Source organism: Chroicocephalus ridibundus, chromosome 8, assembly GCF_963924245.1.
Source record: "Chroicocephalus ridibundus chromosome 8, bChrRid1.1, whole genome shotgun sequence".
In the NCBI taxonomy this organism is placed as follows: Eukaryota; Metazoa; Chordata; class Aves; order Charadriiformes; family Laridae; genus Chroicocephalus; species Chroicocephalus ridibundus.
Window position 1 is genome coordinate 542,955 of NC_086291.1, and position 19,675 is coordinate 562,629.

General features: G+C 48.3%; 1 long non-coding RNA gene across 2 annotated transcripts in view; it reads left to right on the plus strand.

Moving 5' to 3' along the window:
• Positions 1-1,645: 1,645 nt before the first annotated feature.
• LOC134519546 (uncharacterized) overlaps positions 1,646-19,675 on the plus strand; it is a 56,462-nt gene continuing 38,432 nt past the window's right edge. Inside the window, exons 1-5 of one of the 2 annotated variants that reach the window (XR_010072248.1) lie at positions 1,646-2,157; positions 4,531-4,667; positions 5,149-5,249; positions 7,690-7,926; positions 8,472-11,087. This is a non-coding gene — a long non-coding RNA (uncharacterized LOC134519546). Of the gene's footprint in view, positions 2,158-4,530; positions 4,668-5,148; positions 5,250-7,689; positions 7,927-8,471; positions 11,088-19,675 lie in introns of those variants that run through there. The other variant, XR_010072249.1, reaches the window with a different exon arrangement.

Here is a 19,675-nt window from a genome sequence, read left to right on the forward strand (position 1 = left end):
TTTAGTTTATTCTTCACTGTTTTAAATTTAGCTTCTACTTATGCTTAATGTTAATCAACAGAGCTAGGCAGAGCAACTGTAGGGAAGTAAAGTTGATGCCCTGTGAAGGTTTTTGGGGAAAAACATTCAAATTTTCCTTGATCAAGTTACGCTTTCCAGTAGATGGCAGCATATATTCAGTCTTTATTTAAGAAAAAATTTAAAAAAGGAAAATCTTTAGAAGGTGTGAAGGAAATGCTTACAGAACTCCAAAATATATTCTTTACAATGTTGTTTACAAGTATCTGTTTTTGATATAATTACTGAATATTTGATAACTATTGGTCCTAATGTTAATAAATCCTTCTAGAAATTGCTGTTGAGACGCAGACTGTGGGAGCTCAATAGAGAAAATTCAGTGAAGTGTGCCGTAAGTGGAACAAGGTCTCTGTTTCTGACTGTAAGCTATTTTTGGGGCCTGAAACACACAGGAGGAAGACACGGCTGTGGGGCTGGTTTTCCCGCAGGAAAATGGAGGCCTATGACCCATGGTCTAGGCTAAACGCAATGCTGCAGCCAGGGTTTGATTCCAGTTCCCTAAGATCAAACGCACCTTGAGAATTTTTTATTTTTTACTATAAAGTCTGTGTTGCAGTGCTGTTGAAATCCACCCAAGGATCTCGCCTCTTGTGCTGCTGCACCAAGCGCCGTGCGTTCCCTGCTGCGGGGAGATGCCGCGCGTTCCCTGCTGCGGGGAGATGCCGCGTGTTCCCTGCTGCGGGGAGATGCCGCGCATCGCTGGGGGACTCTGACCCCGCAGAGGTCAGCCTTGTAGCTTCCTACTGGTATGGAAATGAGGGGATTTGTAACAAAACCTTGTGTGCTTTGCATTCTCTAGGTACACTCCCTGAAAAGTGATGCTAATGCAGGAAGACATGAATGATTATTTTGTACTACTCTTGGCAGTACTTTCAATATTCCTATTTTCTGTTTATTGCCAGCACTTTCCTTTTCCCTTTTCAATACTATACTTTTTTTCTTTAATACATGGCTTTTGTTTCTGTTCACTTATTTATTATTAACACATTATTCTGCTATTGGTTGCACTCATGCCTTTTGGGCACTTTTTCCTTCAAAGATAGAAGAAAAGAGGGAAAGAAAAGAGTTTTTCTTCTGTTTCTGTGGCTGATCAGCGCTGCCTGCAGAATGGGCTGATTGACAGCTTCTTTTATGAGAGGCTCCTTCAAAACACCATGCTTCATGCTGCTGCCTGGCAGCGACTCTGACTTTTGAGGCTACAGGAAAGCTACCGAGGTACCCAGGTGTGGGCTTGGTTTGATACCGGTGGGTGCTGGCAGCAGAGGTCACCTGCGTTGGTCGGGACGTGGGTGTCCAAGCTGAGCTGCCCCTGCTGGATCTCCGGCACGTTGCTGATGGGAAGGTGCCACCACGCACAGGTGACGGCATGGCTCTTGGAGCGAGGTGACTCGCTTACTCTGCAAACTCCCATGTGTGCGAGTTCATCCCTGCGCTGCCCAGCTGTCCTGTTGCTCCAAACTACTCTGCCTTCCTGGCCCTGGAGATGTGCTTGCAGGGCACGTGAGCTCGCTCAGATTTTGAGGAAGGAGAAACAAGGCAGGGAGAAATGTTTGTGTTGGCAGGATGCGATGGTTAGGGTTGATATACTGTGGCTGGTTAATACCTGGCCTGGGGAGGTAGAAGCAGCTTGTGTCTTTATCGTTTGTTTTTATTTTATAGCTTTTGGCAGATACCCAGAGAACTAGATGAGTCCCCTTGTTTTCTCCTGTTGCAAAACCCCCACAACCCTATGCTATGCATCACTGAGTATATAAACATAAAAAATAGCCTCTGACACAGCGCGGGGCTCTGTTTCTGCAGGAATGCTGTGTACTTCGGTGAACCGGGGAAGTATCGTCGTGCCCTGCTCACGCGTGGGGAGCGAGACCCCAGGACATCCCGCTCTTCTGCAGGCAGGAGGTGGTTTCCCGCGAGAGCAGCGGGCTGGGCCTGCAGAGCAGGAGTCGCAGTAGCTTCCCAAGTCTCCAGCAGAACCAGGGGCTCGATGTCCTGCCTTTGAGCCTGGTTTGTTACCCACAACCATCTCCTCTGTGTGTTTGTTACTGCATTGGAGACACGAATGATGAACTCTGCGCAAGGGTGAGTGGTTTTGGGTGACATAACTGGCTTTTCTCTATTCAGGTTCCATGAACTCGCATTCCTCCCTAGATTATTGGTATTCTGTGAGCAGCACAGCCCAAATAAATCTCAACATTTTCATGACATTTCTCAAAGAGCTACAAGTTTTCGCTAGCACTTAGACCAGTAAATGTCTACATTGTGGGTTTGTTTAATGAAAAGAGTCAAGGTGTTTACCCTGGCTGTGTGGTGGCTGTGGTTGTAGAGGCTTTTGACTCTCTTGTATATTAAGCAGAGAATTATGGTTTAATGTTTTCTTAAAATCCACTGATGGAATTCAAGACTACTAAAGCAGGACCTTCAGACCAGGAGACTTGATGGGGGATGGCAGTGAACTGTGCTATTGTCCTGGTTTGAGGTAAAGCAGAACAGCTAAAAAGCAAAATAACTGAACAGAAAATTGGTTCTGTTTTACCTCAAAGCAGGACAGCTCTGGAGTCGCCTGTTCCTCCCACGCTGGCTTTAAGCCCAGCCGCGGTGTGGGTACCACAGATGCCACCAAGGACCAGCCAGTGCAGTTACCCTTTTTCATCTTCATCCATCCTTGGGTACAGCTCGGGGCAGGAGGGTTCCCTGCTGGCTGGAGGGGCTTTGGGAAATCTCATACGTGTATGAAACATACCAATGCACGCCTAAACAAATACGTAATATATTATATACGTCCATGTATGTAGGTATGCATGCCTGTGCACACAGCACACCAGCTGCCTTCCCCCTGGTCTGAGGCCCTGCTGCTGCCGTCCCGATGTCTCTGTTCCTGGAAGGAGCCCCAGGTGTTTCAGCGCGTTCTGCCCACTTACCTCTGTAGGAACAGAATGAAACGAGCAGTCCATTGCGCAGCTAAAAGCCGGTGTTGAGTGGCCTGGTGTGCCCACGGGCAGCGCGAGAGTGCAGGACATAAGGTTGTCTCCGGGTAAGCCCCACCGCCTTTCATTGCTGCTGATGGGGAGCAGCATGGAGCCATCCTCCTGAGGCGGGCGCAGGGCTGGGTGAGGCTCCTGCTCTTCTCCAGCTCTGTTCTTCCCAAGAGCCGCTTAAGATAAAGCTGTGAGGTGTATTTTACACACCTGTCTGCAGGGGATGTTGCCCTCGTGCTGCCAGGGCTCCGCGGGCTGCCGGAGCCGGTTCCTGCCCGTTGGGCTTCTGCAGCCCGTGGAGCCAGCGTGCAGCGCGCTGTACAGGACAGATAAGCCAGCCTCTCGCTGAACCCTTCTTGAGCAATTTCTCTAATGTATTAGGCATAAACAATCTTTCTTTCAGAGTCAGGCATGCATATCTCATTCTAATTATTTTTTTCCCCTCTAACCCGTATTTGTTCAAGTTGTTGCCACAAGCAGTGGTGATAATATTCTCTTTCTATTGTTACTATAGAGAGGGGATCTGCTATAATTATTGCTTAAACTGAGTTTTCTTCATTGAAAATGTTAAAATATCTGTGGATGCGTGATCATGGATTCATACATCTACCACGTGTGCCATTTTCAGGCCAGGCAGAGACGCTCCTTCCATCCCTCGGTCATCCTGCTGCCCTGGGTGTGCAGGGCAGGCTCTGCCACGCTGGGGCACGGGCAGCAGAGGAGACACGGGGCACAGCGCGGGCAGCTGCTGCTCCAGCCACAGCAGTGCGACAGGCTGCATCCTGGCAGTGCTCGTCCTCCTCTTGAGAGACCGGCTGATTTCTCAGGCGCGGTCGTTGGCCGGCGGCAGGTACTCCCCTCTTCCGCCACGCCTTGCCAGAGGCACTGCCTTTACACCACCAAAAAACGTCTGAGAAAGCACTGCTCCAGCAGAGCTGTGGAGCCGACACCCAGATAAAGCTGTCCCAGTGCTTGTGCCACTTGGTGTAACGTGATTTAAACCCAGGCTGGCTGTTCCAGCCGGGCTGTCACGGGGCAGTGGTGTGCGGTGTGTCACGGCTGCAGCTGAGCTCCGCTCCCTGCGAGGCGTGATGGTCTCAGAGCCGGCCTGGCACCGCGCTGTTGGGCGTGCTGGCACCGTTCAAATGCGGTTTAGTGTTGTCTGCTCCAGATACAACTACCCTGAAAGCGGGGTGAGCTCGCTGCAGCCAGGGCAGGGCTGTGGGTTTCCGTGCCAGTGTGTAACGCGGTCAGCGGTGATGGGTGTACGCAGGGGCGTGCAGCTGAACGCGGGGGCAGCAGCAGCGCAGAGACGCGGGTGCTGGTGAGTCAGTCCCATTGCTGCTCTGATGAGGCTGCAGAAACAAAACTTCAGCAGAGAGATGCATGAAAGCCGCGGGCCAAACTGTCACTTGATGGCATTTGTTTATCCTGGGGTTCTTGCTAGCACCTTGAAAATCCGTTTTTCTCCCTTCAGGGTCCCTTTGTTTCTGGCTACAGAAAATGTTGAGAGACCTCTGCTTGGAAACTGAAGCGCTGCCCATTAATTGCCACCAAAATTGCTGTGGAGCATCGCTACCCTCAGCACAGGCAGCAACAGCTTGGGAGCAGGAGGTAGTGTAGGTTTTCTGTGTGTCTTCTCGGGACGCTGCTGCGGGGCCGGGGCTTTAGTGCGTGGTCTGCACCTCGCCAGGGGCTCAGCGTGACGGCTGCTCCGTGTCTGCAGCACGAGCCGCGGTCGGACCCCTCCTCCTCGTTATTCACTACGTGAGGTGTTAGGTGGTCACCCAGCCAACCAACAGGATAACACGGCTTATCTCTTCCTCTGTTAACCGGTTTCCAGTGTGTTCCAGTCACAGTTGAAGCCCACACCAGAGGTCCTGTGCTTTTCCCACGAATCCCGAGGGATATTGAACCTGTTGGTACGAGACTGGCTGAGGCGCAGCCCAGAGCTGCAGCCCAGCAGCCTTCACGCCCTGAGGCGTGAACCCCTTTAAGCACCCGGGGTTTGGGAGGGTGGCTCCGCGCATTCATTTCCGTAAACGGGGCTCCTGAGAAAATGAGATTTTAACCGTGATATGCTCTGTTCATCTAGGTCTTTTCCAAAGGTCTTTGGAAGCTCTTGGCTAAGCCAAAGTAACCTTGAAAGAAGGATGGAAATTTTGAAGATAATCAAGCACCTGCTTTCAAAAACAGGTAGGAAGCTGGGTGGGTGGGAAATGACCTCAGCTCAGCCAAATGCTGATGTTTATCTTCTGATGAAATTAGACCCTGAACGTGACCCAAATCCGTGCACAGTCTCAGTCAAGCCCATTTCACACTTTTTGGTGAACCTCCTATTTATTAAAAAAAAAATTCCTCTTGTTCCTCTTGCTCTTGCGTGACCGAGAGGGGAGAGCTGCCTGGTGCGTCCCTGCGGCCACAGGGAAGACATATGGAAATGCTTTCACAGCAGCTACCATTCCCTTTAAAAAAAGGAAAAAGAATTACAAATAATTCTCTCTTCTCCTAGCCCTGTCTTTAATAAAAGTCTAATGAAACTGTGTCAAAATGGGTGAGTAACTGTTAGATGTATAATTAAACCTTCCTGTGTAATATGGGGCACTGCAAGATCAAATGAATTATGAGATTTCCCTTCTGGATATATTACCTTACTGAAAGCTGTCAATATTTTTTAACAAGAAAGACTGAAAGGATGTGGGTTTTTCAAAGAATGGGAAAGTTATAAGCTACTTAGCTCGCTAATATTAGCTCTAAAGGAAAGACAGTGAAGTCTATAAAGAAATACTATCGGTTGTATTGACACCTGGGAAGAGGCGACGTCGTTAGCTGACTGGATACAGTATTTCTTAAGTGTTTTGTTGTTCTTCTTCTGAGCTCTTTGTTTACAAGTTCATTGCCGAGATTTAGTCCTGTAATGGTTTCTGGTTAATAAAAAGATGAAGAATGTGATTGATGGCATCTTAGATGCAAGCAATGGATGCTTGATTTTGCCCTCTTTGTCACATCCCTAAGGAAAGAAGAAATAGGTTTGAGGAGCCCTTCACAGCCGGGGAAGGAAATGAGGCTCAGAAGACTTTTGAATGCAGCTCTGAACAGATTCCAGACACTGCAAGAGAGCAAAACAGCTCCTAAAGTGCAGGGGAAAATAAATATTTTTAAAGGATTTCAGCGTATTTAACATAAAACATGTTGATTTATAAGAGTCTAATTATTACAATCATTAAAAGACCATGATTATCATTAAAAGGCTATTATCAGAAATGAAATGCTAAAAACAAATGGTATATATTAAATAGGATCATACATATTTCATAAAACATATTATACTGCAAAATAAGTTGTCACGTAGCCATGGCAATGACTTTTAAGTTACCCTTTTTGATGCCTTAATGCACCGCTCTGCATGTTTTAGTGTCAAGGCTCTGAACATGCCCAGCGCTCAAAAGCTGCGACTGCGAATGAATATAAAGGGGCCATTATACACCCAGGCGGTCACCTGCGTGGAGAAATGCTGTTCACTGGCACGGGACACGTCCCTCGGAGTTGGGGTGTTAAACAGGAGCTGGCAGATGTGGAGGATCCAGCCGGGTTTTGTCTCCCAGACCCAGGCGGGAGCGGCTGGTGGCCGCTCGGCCCCGCTGGCCTCACGGTGGTCCAGGGGCTCGTCCTCGCCGGACGGTGCCTCCCTGCCCGGGGGACACTGCCCTGCCCTGGCCACTGCCGCCGGGGGCCCTGGCCCCCCGCCGCAGCCACCACCTGGCTGCCCGTGCGGCACGGCTGCCAAGAAAAGGAGTTAATTTTCTTGCCAGCCTGTATTCAATAATTTGGTGCCTCGTGAGCTTAACTTTCAATTTTGGGTTTTCCATAGAGTTCCCAGTACAAGGCATTTGAGCTTGAGATGTACGTGCCTGGCTCTCACAAACCACAGGCAAATGTATTTATTAGGCCATGGATTGTCTGCACTTCTAAGTGCCCCCTCACGAAGAAAGTTTTCAGAGTACAGTTAAAATGCAGAGGCCGATACTGACTTCTCCGTGAAGTGCAAGGCCGGGCTAGGTAGGAGCAGTTTTGTTGTAGGCAGTGGGGCTACTCTGCTCGTCTTTGTTCTGAATTGGACATCTGGCTGCAACTACTTTTTTAAAAAAATTGGGGGTTCTGAAGTACATTTGTGCATTTAAAGTTCATGGTATTTTTATAGATATCTTCTTCCTTTTTCATTTTATGTCTCTCCTTTTATTTTGAGTGTTTTCTTTGATTTTTGTGTCAAAGAGCTGATAGGTACAGCACGTCTGATAAGATCCAACTGAGATTAAAATAAATTCTGTTTTGTGGTACAGAAGAGAATAGTTTTTACATATCAAATCTCATAAAAGCAGAAGAGATGTGTGCATGGTGGGTGCTGAACTCTGGTTTACCCTCTCATTATATCGCCTGGAACGGAAGGAAGCCAGTGCTCGGCCCTGGCGCTGCAGAGGCCATTGGAAGGCTTTTATTACCGCCTTTAAACACAGAGCCATTTCTTTTGTCACAAACGCTTCCCTGACACTGAGGAGTCAGAGATGTAATTATCCACGTGAAGTTCTTCCCGACGGTGTGGAATTCCTTGTGAACAACCTCTCCTCTGTCACACCAGGTTTCTTTTGCTCTCTGGGCATTCCCTGTTTCCCTCCCGGCCGGGGCCGGTACTTGAGCTCCTGCAGTCGGTGGAGAGGGACCTGCGGGCGTGAGCGGATGGTGTTCCCCGAGCGGAGGGCTCCTCGGCGAGGAACTGTCACCGGAATACACCCTGGAAAATGTCCAGGTGCCTGGCCTGGAGACAGCTCAGGAAACAAACCTCGGAGGCAGAGTTGCATAGACCTGGCTGCATCAGGTAGGGCAGTTTCTCATTTCTTTCTCGATATTTCAACATAAAGCATTGTGATCTTCTTTCTTTGTGGCTATGGCATGCTCTGTTTCTGTGCTTGTTTGGCTTTTAAATAAGCATTGTAGGAAGATATCTCAGATCGTGCCCTCGTTCTTCAGTTACACATTCATTAATATGTTCAAGGCCAGACTTCATGTCCTGGGATTCAAATAGGTCCAGCCAAGGATGCTCCCGCAGGGCTGGGGAGAAGGGGCCGGGCAGGAGGGGGTGGGCAGCGGGAGGGGACAGGAGAGAAGTGCCAAGTGCAGTTTTGTGAAATGCAGCTCTGTTTATGTTAATCCATCAAAACATTCAACATGGCATGTACCGCTTGTTTTGTTGGTGGTCCTTGAGCAGCTTCTTTCCTCCCTCCCCCCCAAAATCCTTCAATTTCTTGGTCAAAAATATTCTTCTTCAAATTCCCCAAAAAATAAGGATTTCCCCGACTTCTCTTAACTCATTCTTCCAAAGTAGTGCATTCAGAGGATTTCTTTCCTAATTCTTTCCCTCAGCATCTCTGCTGGTGGCTGGCGTGTTGCTGGCACACGGGCGTTAGCGATGGCCAGGTCTGCAGAGCCACGAGCTGGCGTGGTGCAGCGGACCCCAGCGCTTTGGGCGAGCTCCCGCCTGGCCCAGCACTTACCCCGGGGATGTGTGCCGGTGGGGACGCGAGGCATCGTCCAAGGTCACCCCCCAAAGGCTGCATTCGTGTGTCCCGGCTGGCGTCAGTCAGCGTGCTCCTCCAGGGCTGAGGAGACAGAAAAGAAGAGAAAAGCCACCAGAATCTGCCTACTCTTCATGTAGCTTCTGCATATCGCATGGGCCGTGGTCATTAACTCAGGTTTGCCGGATCAAAGCCTCAGAGACGGGAGAAAACAGTGTGTTTCCAAGTGTGTGAGTGCACGTGAGGGAGCAGTTCAGGTGGGAGCTGAGCTGAGAGCGAGGGAAGTTATTTCGGTTCATTTCTGTTGTCAGCTTTGCTTTGGTTGGAGGCTTTTTGAGACTGTCGGTGAAACAGTGCTCTGCCACAGCCACTGTAGTGGCTGCCTGCACCCAAACGGCACACCCTGCGCAAGGGGCAACATTGCCATCATGTCATGGCTGCCACCATCACAGTGCCTTAAACAAGCTTCAAGGTGACACCGTAGTCACTCAGAAATTACAGAGATGTGTTAGAGAGTGACATTCGTGTCATCCTGATACAATGGTGACATTAGCATCTAATTATCTTGTAGTCAATTTAACATCAGTCACATCCTGTATATCATGTATCGTACCACCTTGACTAACTGAATCTCCGGGGGACGTTAAATAAGTTCAGATCACCAAGAATTCACGTGATCGAGGAAGTGTTCAATGAATTCGATAGGCATTGCAGCGCTGAGCTGTGTTCAATAAATTCGATAGGCATTGCAGCGCTGAGCTGTGTTCTGAACGACCAGGTGGTTTGCTGCTGTAAGGCCTGGATAAAGAGGGATGCACATAATGGTGAAAATGGATAGAAAGGAAAACAAGAGACTTGGATGTGGAAGACCAGAGCGGAATAGCATTATGGCCGTCTGGCTTCCAGAGCCACCCAGCACGCCGAGACCTGGTGTCCGCTGGATGTGGCAACAGAAACCCCAGTTTTCCTGGGAGGAGGATCCCCGTGGTCAGCCCAGTGCAATTATAGCTGACCCAACTTAAATCTGTTCAGCTTCTTCCTACTGTTAGGGCATCACCAATTTCTCATTAGTCCCAGCTGCAGCCGGGGCTGTCACGGTGTTATTGTATGAGACAGCAAAACTTAGTTTGTACGATGGGGTGATCGTTCCTGTCATTCCTGAAGACTGATTGTTTCATCCAGTCATCTGAGACATCACTGAGGTTGGTCAAGTGATAGGAGAAAACAGTGAGTTATTCCACAAAAATTCCAATGTGAGCGAGATAAACGATCCGCATTAAATGATTCGGCCAGGTATGCAGTCCTGAAGTGTTCTGCTCTCCTGTGAGATTCTCATTGTCTCCGAAAGGGTGAATTTTACTGAATACTACTGAGCTCTTCTGTAAGAGCATGCACGTTACTCTCAAACAATACCGCTGTTGTTCCTAATAAGGACTCCTGAAGAACAGCTGTGATGTTAGGGTTCTGGGAGTCTAGCCACCAGAATGCTTTCCTCCATTTAATTAGGTAACAGTCTACGTATTTCAGAAATAATGTCTCTCCCTCAAGACCTATTTGTTGTAAGTGTCAAGTTTTCTGTTTCTCAATTACCCTTTTTTCAGGAAGCACTTCTGATTTTGATTGATCTTCGGTTGTTATTAATGCCTTCCTGGCTGTTTTATCCAGAAATAAGAACTATAAATTCATATCCCTGAATGTAATCATACCTGTATTACAGCCCCATCACAGAAAACAAAACAAAAAAATGAATGCGTCTTTATATCTCAGTATTATTCAAACAAGTTCTTATTTTTCTTTTCTTTATGGGTGACCCGGTTTGGGGATAGTTTTATGCATGTTTATTGCGTAGGTAATCACACCTAAATAGTATCTCCTTGCTTAGCACTTAAGGTCACTTAAGGTAATTGCAAAACTTAGTTTTAATGACATGGTTAGTAATGAATTGCATTGGCTACCGAGTGCAGTTGTCAGCTGCTTAGATATTCACAGGGGAAATCTTATCGTTATTCACAGAGACAGAGAAACAAACATTAAATTTAATTGCACTACGGAGCACCAGAGTCATAATCTTTATATGACAGTTAATGCTTTCATTACTTATCAATTCGCTTATTATGTTACTCTTTCAAAATGCTAAGCATCTGACAAATATAAGTAGATCTTTCTCTCCTACATATGTAAAGACAGATAAATGACAAAGAGTATGATTGAATAAGTATACCAAATAATTTTATTTTATGTGAATAGTTTTACTAACTCCTGATGGCATCGTTATATATCTTGTTAAAAACATATCCCTTTCAAATTTAAAATAAAGTTTTCATCCATTTTACGTAGGCCTTATTTCAACAAAGACTGCAGTACCTCGTTAGGCTTAGGCAGTTCCTGAAGCAGATCCTTTTCCAGAAGCATTCTTAGGCGCAGACTCGTCCAGCAGGATTCCGACAGGCACGATTAACATGAGGTACGTGAGCCATCCTGGGTATGTCGACAGTGTTTCTACCTGTTGAAAACTAGTCGTGTTCTTCAGCACCATCCTGATTGTTTTCCTTGAATGCACTTTGTTAAGCACCTGTTTAAATGTTTGGAAGAATCAGGTCTATAAGAATCAAAGAAATCAAAGAACAGCAAGAAAGTCACAAAATCATATTGAAATCCTGATGCTACTTTAATGAGTTTCAGGAAGTTCTTGCATGCGCCTGTTTTATGCAGAGCCAAGCTGTAGTGGCCATTCAAAACCAGTGTTAGCAAAGAGCTGCTGATACCCAATTTGTGTAATTATCAAACTATATCTGATAATAAAAACGTAGCCCCTGACTGATGAGTCTGTTCGGACACCTGCAAGCAGCTGGTGGAGTGCCTGCAGTGACGCCTGTCACCTGCTGGTGTTTGTCAGCCCCCTGCCATTGCTGCAGCGTAGTTGCAGGGGTTGCCTTCAGTGCAGTCCAGCTTCTCAAGGAAATAACGCAAGGAGTGCTGGAAAATGTCTGTTTGATAGCTGGAAAGAAATGAGATTTGCCCGCATATTCTGCTACCATTCAGATGTGCGTGATCGGTAGAGGCAAATACAAACGAAAGAACCATAGCGTCTTATCAAGTTGCCTGCCCAGTGCTGAGGGACACAGGTAACCGCTGAGCTTCTCTGGTTCATGCTGGCATCAGAAGAGCTATATCTGTAGTTTTGCCTTTAGTTAAAACCAGGGTTGTTTAATTTGTTCCCTGCAATGGTGTTGGTGATGTACCCAACACAGGCATAGTACATGCCAGCTTTCTTCCGATTCAGTAGTTCTTGCTATGCACCTCTACTTAAGCTCTAAAACCCAAACTTTGCAGCAGTCTAAGGCTTTAGCTTATTTTTAAATGATCATAGTGCTGGTAATAAAGCTTTCATGTGCAGCAAGGAGGGGATGAACACTGAAATAGTCAGGTTAAGTGGCACAATAATTGAACCTGCTAACAAATGGGGGGGGAGCCCTCTTTGTAATAATTTCTTTGCTTCGCGTAATATTTGAGTCTAAAGCAAACAGGTTTTTTTCGGTGTGCTGTTGATGTGTGTACACTTGATGTGCCATGTTAATAAAGCACATGAAAATTGAATAATGGGCAGGTTGTCCTCTTAACACACAGGCTTGCCATTTCCCAGAGCGCGCACAGCAAATGAAGAGTTCAATAATTCATAAAGAGTGCTTTGTACTTGGTAGAATTGAGGAAGTGAGGGTAATCCTACCTTATAATGCAAGATCGCCCCGAAGTAAAGCCCTTTAGGAAGAACAAACCTTGATAAACAAAAAGTGTCTGGAGCCACTGATCTTTTTCTTTCTGACAGACAGCTCCTCTCTTATTACTTTCCACACTGGTTTGATCGTTACTGCTTGTGTGGCTCTCTTCAGGCCCAGCACCCTCCCGCCATGCCGGGATGTTGTTCCTACGTTCACTTTCACTGTGCTCCGGCTGCTGCTTCGCAGGCGCTGGGCGAGCTGTGCCCTGGCAGATGATGGCTCTGTAACAGCCTCTGCCCCTTTGTGTGCTCCTTGTGCCCCTCGGCCCAGGTACCGCGCCGCATCCAGAGAGGTGATGTGCCCTTTCCAGGGCAAGTTGGAGTTCCTCCCCTGGGAGCAGCAGCGGAGCTTGGGACAGAACCCTGTACTGCCTACTCCTAAATGCACTGCCACCGCATAATCACTTCCCCATCTGATTTATCATAGAACCATAGAATCGCCTAGGTCGGAAGGGACCTTTCAGATCATTGAGTCCAACCATCAACCCAGCACTGCCAAACCCCCACTACCCCGTGTCCCTCAGCACCACGTCTGCCCGGCTTTTCAATCCCTCCAGGGATGGCGACTCCACCACTGCCCTGGGCAGCCTGGGCCAAGGCTTGACAACCCTTTTGGTGGAGAAATTTTCCCCAATATCCATCCTAAACCTCTCCTGGAGCAACTTGAGGCCGTTTCCTCTTGTCCCATGGCCTGTTCCTTGGGAGAAGAGCCCGACCCCCCCTGGCTGCCCCCTCCTTTCAGGGAGCTGCAGAGAGCGAGCAGGTCTCCCCTCAGCCCCCTTCTCTCCAGGCTGAACCCCCCCAGCTCCCTCAGCCGCTCCTCACAAGGCTTGTGCTCCAGACCCCTCACCAGCTCCGTCGCCCTTCTCTGGACACGCTCCATTGATGTCTCTGTGCGTTATCTAGCAGTGCAGCTACTTGGCATCTCTGCATTGCCATTTCCATCCTCCCCATTGCTGCCTGCAGATGCTGAAATGCACAAACAACTTAGTAAAATCACTTTCTTCGTGCAGGATCCAATGTGTTTCTGTCATTTTTAATACAACACGCAATTTACAATCTTCAGCACACTTACGAAGCAGTAAAACAATAACAAATTACCAACCTCATTTATTTTGTTGCATAGTTTGTTTTGTAATTATCACGCGATGGTGGTTGCTGAGCAGCAGGACTGGCTCTTGGGCTCCGTTGGTGTGTGGGTCTTGGGAGCACCAAGTGCTTCCCATGGGACGCTGGCTGTGGAGTGACCCACCAGGGAGGCCGGCAAAGCTGCCTGGATGTCTCCGGGTGAAGGAGGGCTGGCCGTGCTGCTTGATTTCATGTTGCTTTGGGTGAATCGCCCCTCAATCATGACGCCATTACTGGAAGGCCGGCGGGCCCTGGGTGGCCCTGGCCGGAGCGGTGACTCCGTGGGGCTGGGCAGCTCCGGTGGCTGTGGGGGCTGCCAGACTGCGGTGGCGATGGCCGGCCCCAGAGCTGTGGAGAACCCAGCATCCTGCCCTCCTCCCTCCCCTGGGCGGCACAGGGCAGCCCGGGATGCGGCAGGGCCCTGCCCAGGCGCTTGTCCTTCCCTCAGCCCATGGCAGCGCCGCAGCCGGGCCTGGGGCGGCCGAGGGAGGGAGAAGGCAGCAGCAAGTCCAGGGGAGCCGCATGGCGCATGGTGCAGCTCCGGTCGCTGCCGACCAGAACAGCTTTGCTCTAACAGCCGGTGTCTCCGTTCTCCATGGTGGATGGTTCAGGCTTCCCTCCAGCCTCTGCGTAGCGCTGGGCTTTCCACGGCTCCCGGGCCCGTGCCACACCGGCACCATCCTGCCGGGGGGATGGCCAGGCATGGCCTCTCTGTGGCCGCCCAGCGCCCGCCATGTGTCACTCACTCAGCTCCAGGGATCTGAACTGGTTTTTAAGCTGTTGGTGCGACTGGGACAATTATAGCAGCATAGATGGTGTATGATTTCTCCTACCAAAATGGCGCTCAGCGCCACCGAGGCAGCATGACTTATCGGTGCTGTACTCTCTGCATTCCCTTTTAATCTACAGGATTTAAATGTGCCTCTTAATTGTGCCTAAGATTTATGAATGCAGTGTTAAATTGCACGTCTGGGAGGGTTTTTTAAAATAACAAAATGCAAATTGCTGAGCTTTTCTGAAGTTTACAAAATACTTATCTATAGGTCTATCAGTTTCCTACCAAAAGCCAGGCAGCCTTGTGGTGCTAATCATCCATCTGGGTGGGATACTGAGGGAAAATGTCCCAATTAACAGTTAACGTAGATTACTTAATGCATAAACTTTCCTAGGCAGAACTAATGTGGCTTTTCTTTGGCTTAGTCAGCCATTTTTCAGTCTCTGTTTGGGGGAACCCTGGGGTTTGCTTGTGGAGCGGATCCAGGAGCAGCCCGTTGTCCGCAGCCGAGCCCTGCCCGGGGCTGCGGTGTCTCCCTCCCGCCGTTCTGCTGCCCGCAAACACAACGAGGGCCGAAAGATGTCACTTTACTGGTGTGTAATTTGTAAGGGAATTAAGTATAAGGCAATCAGGGGAATTTTATTTCTGAATAAGAGTTTCCACACACAGATAGAATGACATTTAAGTAATCTGCTCTAGATTCAAAACTCTAGTTAAATTAGATTAGCTTTTGCCAAGTACCTTCTTGAGGATGAGCACGTTGGTGTGGGGAGGCATTGAGTTTGCTCGTGTTTTGTCCGCAGGGCATTTGCTGCCAGGAGGAAGTTTCCACCACTTAATGTGGCTATTGGAAATATTTCTGCGTGTGTGACTGTGGCGCGTGTGTTCCCCTCTCTTTGTGGCATTGCCTTTTCAGACCCGGTGGCTGCTGGAGGAGGGAGTCTCCGACGTGGCATTGCCAACCATGCCAGCAACACCCTGTTCCACAAACACCCAGCACGAGGCAGCTGGTTGGACCCTGCTGCCTCCAATCTGCCAAAACCTCGTCTGCTCACCCCCTCGCCAGGTTCCTAACGCCGTGCTGACAGACAGTATGGCCTCCCCGGGATGTGGTGCCAACAGCGGGGCTGCCGGCTCGGTGGCCATGGTGGAGGACGGGTGACTCCGAGCAGGCGGAGCAGGAGCTCAGGGGGACACTGAGCTGCCCTGGGGAGCTCCCACCTCTGGCCGAGGCACATCGCATGAGAGCCGAAGGGGGCCCGTGTCGGCGCCCGGGGGGAGCGGCGGGTATGGGGGCAGACGGGCAAACCCAGCCTGCCAGTCAAACAGGAAACGCACAAGGAAAAAAGTCACAGGTCTTATTTTTAACTGTCATATTCTTTTAATGAATGTTACTATTGGATTCTTCAGCAAAATGCCTCTCTGCGCTTAATGAAATTTGCAGCCTGGCCGTGATTTAAGCCTGGTTTGTAAGAGACGCTAAAGGTTATGTGGTTAAACAGTTGCCGCATCCTGTATATTGCCAATGATAACGGAGACTGTAAAAGAAAATACAAGCAATACCTGCAGTAATCAGCAAATGAATTTGCCCTGCCTGTGCTAATATTGATTTTTTTCCTTCGCTTTTTGCAAATCCTGGCTAATGAATTTCCTGGCGAGAGTGCTTGCCAAAAAAGAAAATTTTGGTCAAATGTTGTAGAATTTTGATGGCACATAAAATGATGGTTTAGATCCCAGAGTATATTTGCTAGAACCCGGTTCTGAAGTTTGTCTTGCCAAGAAAAATATGAAATATTATCTGACTTGCTTGCAAACAGGCAGCAGACAAAATTATTTCCAGGATGTGAATGTGAATGGCTTAAAATGCTGTAAAAGAGGCCTGCAGTCTCCGAGGCAAAAGCTGTTGAATAATTAGAACAGTTACTTGCTATATTTTATTTACCTAACTCCCAATGAACTTTGTGATCTCTTAGAATTTCCCAGCTGAATGTAGCTCAGGAGCTTCTGCTGTAATACTCGGTGCTTAAAGTCAAGCTAAAAGAAAATCTTGTTTAATTATAGCAGCGTTAAGGCCCATCTCCTCCATGGCTGTGTGACTAGCAGGTGATGTGCTCCACGCGTGTCCAGCGGGGATGTGTCAGCTCGTTGGTTGCCCGTACATCTGCTTCCTCCCGGGAAGCTCCCAGCGAGAGTCGCTGCAGCGCTTGCCTCTGCCCTGGCCGGGGCAGCAGGAGGGGGTGGCTTTGGTCTTTCCACTTTCCAACAGCGCCTCTCAGGCCTTGTACCCGGAAGGCCAGTGGTGCTCGTCCCGTCATTTCCAGATGGGAAAAACGAAGCAACAGAGCTTGCGTCTGGCGGCAGACATGGTCAGGGTCTGAATGGGCCTCTGTTGCGTTTGATGTCATTGGAGTTACTTTAATTTTAAGCTAATTTTTTAGATTGTCAGACTCAATATCATCAGTGTCACTACCACGCCTATCTGCAGCGAGGCCATCGCTGCTGCTGACACCGTGGTCATGGTGTCACTGCTGATAATTTAAGTCTGACATTAGAAAGATTAATTTACTATGAAAATGACCCTCGGGAGGCTAGTTCAGACACAGGATGAATCATATTTGAAAAATTGGATGCCTCATTGTTTCAGAAGTTCTAATTAACTTTTTTTTAACCATCAAAAGTAGTGGATGCAGATACATCATGGCTGCCCATTTCATTCCAGTGGGATGGCTGCAAGGAGACAAAAAGCCCTTTACTGTTCTGTGGTCGGTGGGATGGCTTCTGTGTTGGGCTGGAGCTGAATCGGACTATTTCCGTCTCATGCGTTTTCACTGTGAAGGCTCAAAAAATGCCTTTGTTAAATTTGGAGCTAAGTCATAGCTGGTGGTGATACAGACAATTAAGAGTAGAAAAATTAAAAAAATCCCCATGTTAAAATATTGGTTTAGAAGTGCACTATTGTGAGAATTGCCAGCTCTGCACCACCCTCCAAAGGTGCGCATTCACTGTCTGATTGCCAGAGACTCTGTGTGGTACCTGTGAGTCTGCAGATCAGGAGAAATTAAACAAAACTTATTTTTTAAATCTGTAACTTGCTATGTTTTCTGATAACTTATCTGCTTTTCTTTTTTTTTCTGACATTATTCTCATTTTCCTCACCATTTCTTGTGATGACACCTTTCATCCAATGTTCTATAAAATATGATAATACAAAGCTCTCAAGACGTGGAGGCTATAGTAAGACCCAGCAGCGACTCTAACTAGGAATTTCTGCCACTTAAGTATTTTTGTCTCACTATTTTGACCTGTTTTATAGGCCCTAGCAGCTCCTTACTTTAGGAAATTTTGTGTCTTAGCTGTGCAGAAAAATCTGGGACATCTCTGAGATACGTTTGGGGTGAGCTAATACTGCTGCTTGCACATGAAAGGTGCAGGAAGAGGAGAAGGGAGGATATGACACGACCAGCAGCAGTCCAGAATTCGGTCTGGTAGTCTGCTAGCAGTAGATCAAAAGAAAAGAAAAATGTATTTCCGTCTTTATTTTCTTGAATCCTGTTTGTGAAGTGGGGTCGTGCCTCCCAAACACTGTTCCTTACATATCTTCAGTCTAAGACCATGGGTGCTCAGAGCGCTTCTGCAGCAGACCCCCAGAGTCTGCTCTGCCTTTCTCTGCAGAAAGCCCCGTGCCTGCGTCCTCGGCTCAGTGCTGTTAACTGTCCAAACCGTCATCTCAACATTAATAATGGATTCTGAGTAAGCTCTCCAGAGCAGAGATACTACTGAAAAAAAACCCATATAACCATATTTCCCACGCACTTTCCTCTCTCTGTTCTCCCAGGATCATAAAGCAGGAACTCAGCCCAGTGCCGTTTGAGTGCCAGACAGACGGCGTTTGCGCAAGGCTGCTGAGGATTTCTCTAATGGCCTGCTGAGTTGGGCTTGGGAGAGCTGAGGCTGGGCTTGCAATCCCTCTCACCCTCGTACTTGTTGAGGTGAGGCAATAATTGCAAACGGTAATTTCTGGGTTCAGGTGCCAAGATGTTGAGGTGAGAAGAAGCAGGTTCCTTTTGTTGGGATGTCTCTGGCGTGAAACGCATTGTTTGAGAAGGACCACTGGGACGGGCCTGTGCCTGGCCAGTAGAACCAGCGTCTCTGCTGCCGAGTTACTCCAGGATGCCCAATTAAAGGCAGCTCTGAGCGTGCTCTCCCCAGGACTGCTCTCCCCACCTCGCCTCTGCCCTGCTGCACAGCTGCAGTCCAGACTTCAGGCTCCTGCTCTGTCTCACAGCGGCTCATCAGCGAGGTCCTGCCCGTGCCAGTGCTGTCAGCCGTGCCTGCGAGCCCCCCGAGCCCTGCTGCTGCGGGGGCGTCGCTGCCATTCTTGTTTCATTTCCTATGTAAAAGCTCTGTCTTGAATGTATATGGTTGAAAGCTTCCCGATGGCTCTTGCTTGGGAACTTGGCACTGATGAAGCTGGAGGACAGACAACTCATACTCATGCATTAGATTTCCTAGAACAGCTTTCTTGTTTGAAAAGAAAAAAAAACCCACAAAACCTACATCCACAAAAAAGCATTTGGTAGCATGTGTCAAATCCATCTGCACACGTAAAACATGGAAGGGAGGTGAAAACCATTATTAAAATGCAAATGCCAAAATTTGGTAATAAGTGGGAGATTCAAATGACCTTGTTTCAGCAATAACCAACCATTCGATTCCCAATTTGTCGGTCTGTGTGTACAATAAATACATCTCAGGCGGCAGAGGGCAGCTCTGGCTGATATTTGTGGGCCACCCTGTGCTCAATGCCTGGGCTACTCGCGCCCGCTGCTCCAAAGCCAGACTGTGGGCTGGCAGCCAAGAGATGTCAGTGACCTTCCAAGTTCATTTGCTTCTGCTCACTAATGCAACTCAATTTTGAATGCAGCTTTTCCCTGGCCATCTTCCGTGGAATTTTATCTCAGCTTTTGTATGGGTGTGTTAAACACAGGCAGACATCTCTTGACACTGAGAGACGTTATTTAAAAGATGATAGGCTCCTAAAGATGCAGCTAGGTGCCCACTGGGATTTTCTCAAAGCTTACTCTTTCTGGAAATATGCTTAATTCTTATTAATATCAGTATTTTCATCAACTTCAGTTGAAGCTGGGCATCTAGGAAGTTTGAAAGTCTATCTGGGTGGTTATGAGCATGTATTTATACCCCAAACCCCTGAGAAGTCAGGCCTTTAAATGTTGCCATGACGGATGACAGCTTAAGTTCCCGGGTGGATGGTTTCTCTCCTGGTGGCCGATCCGCCTGGGCTGGTTGCCCGGGCTGGCTCCGCTGCTGCCTGCGGGGCTGGGAAAGGACAGGGAGCGAGAGCTGCCGGCGC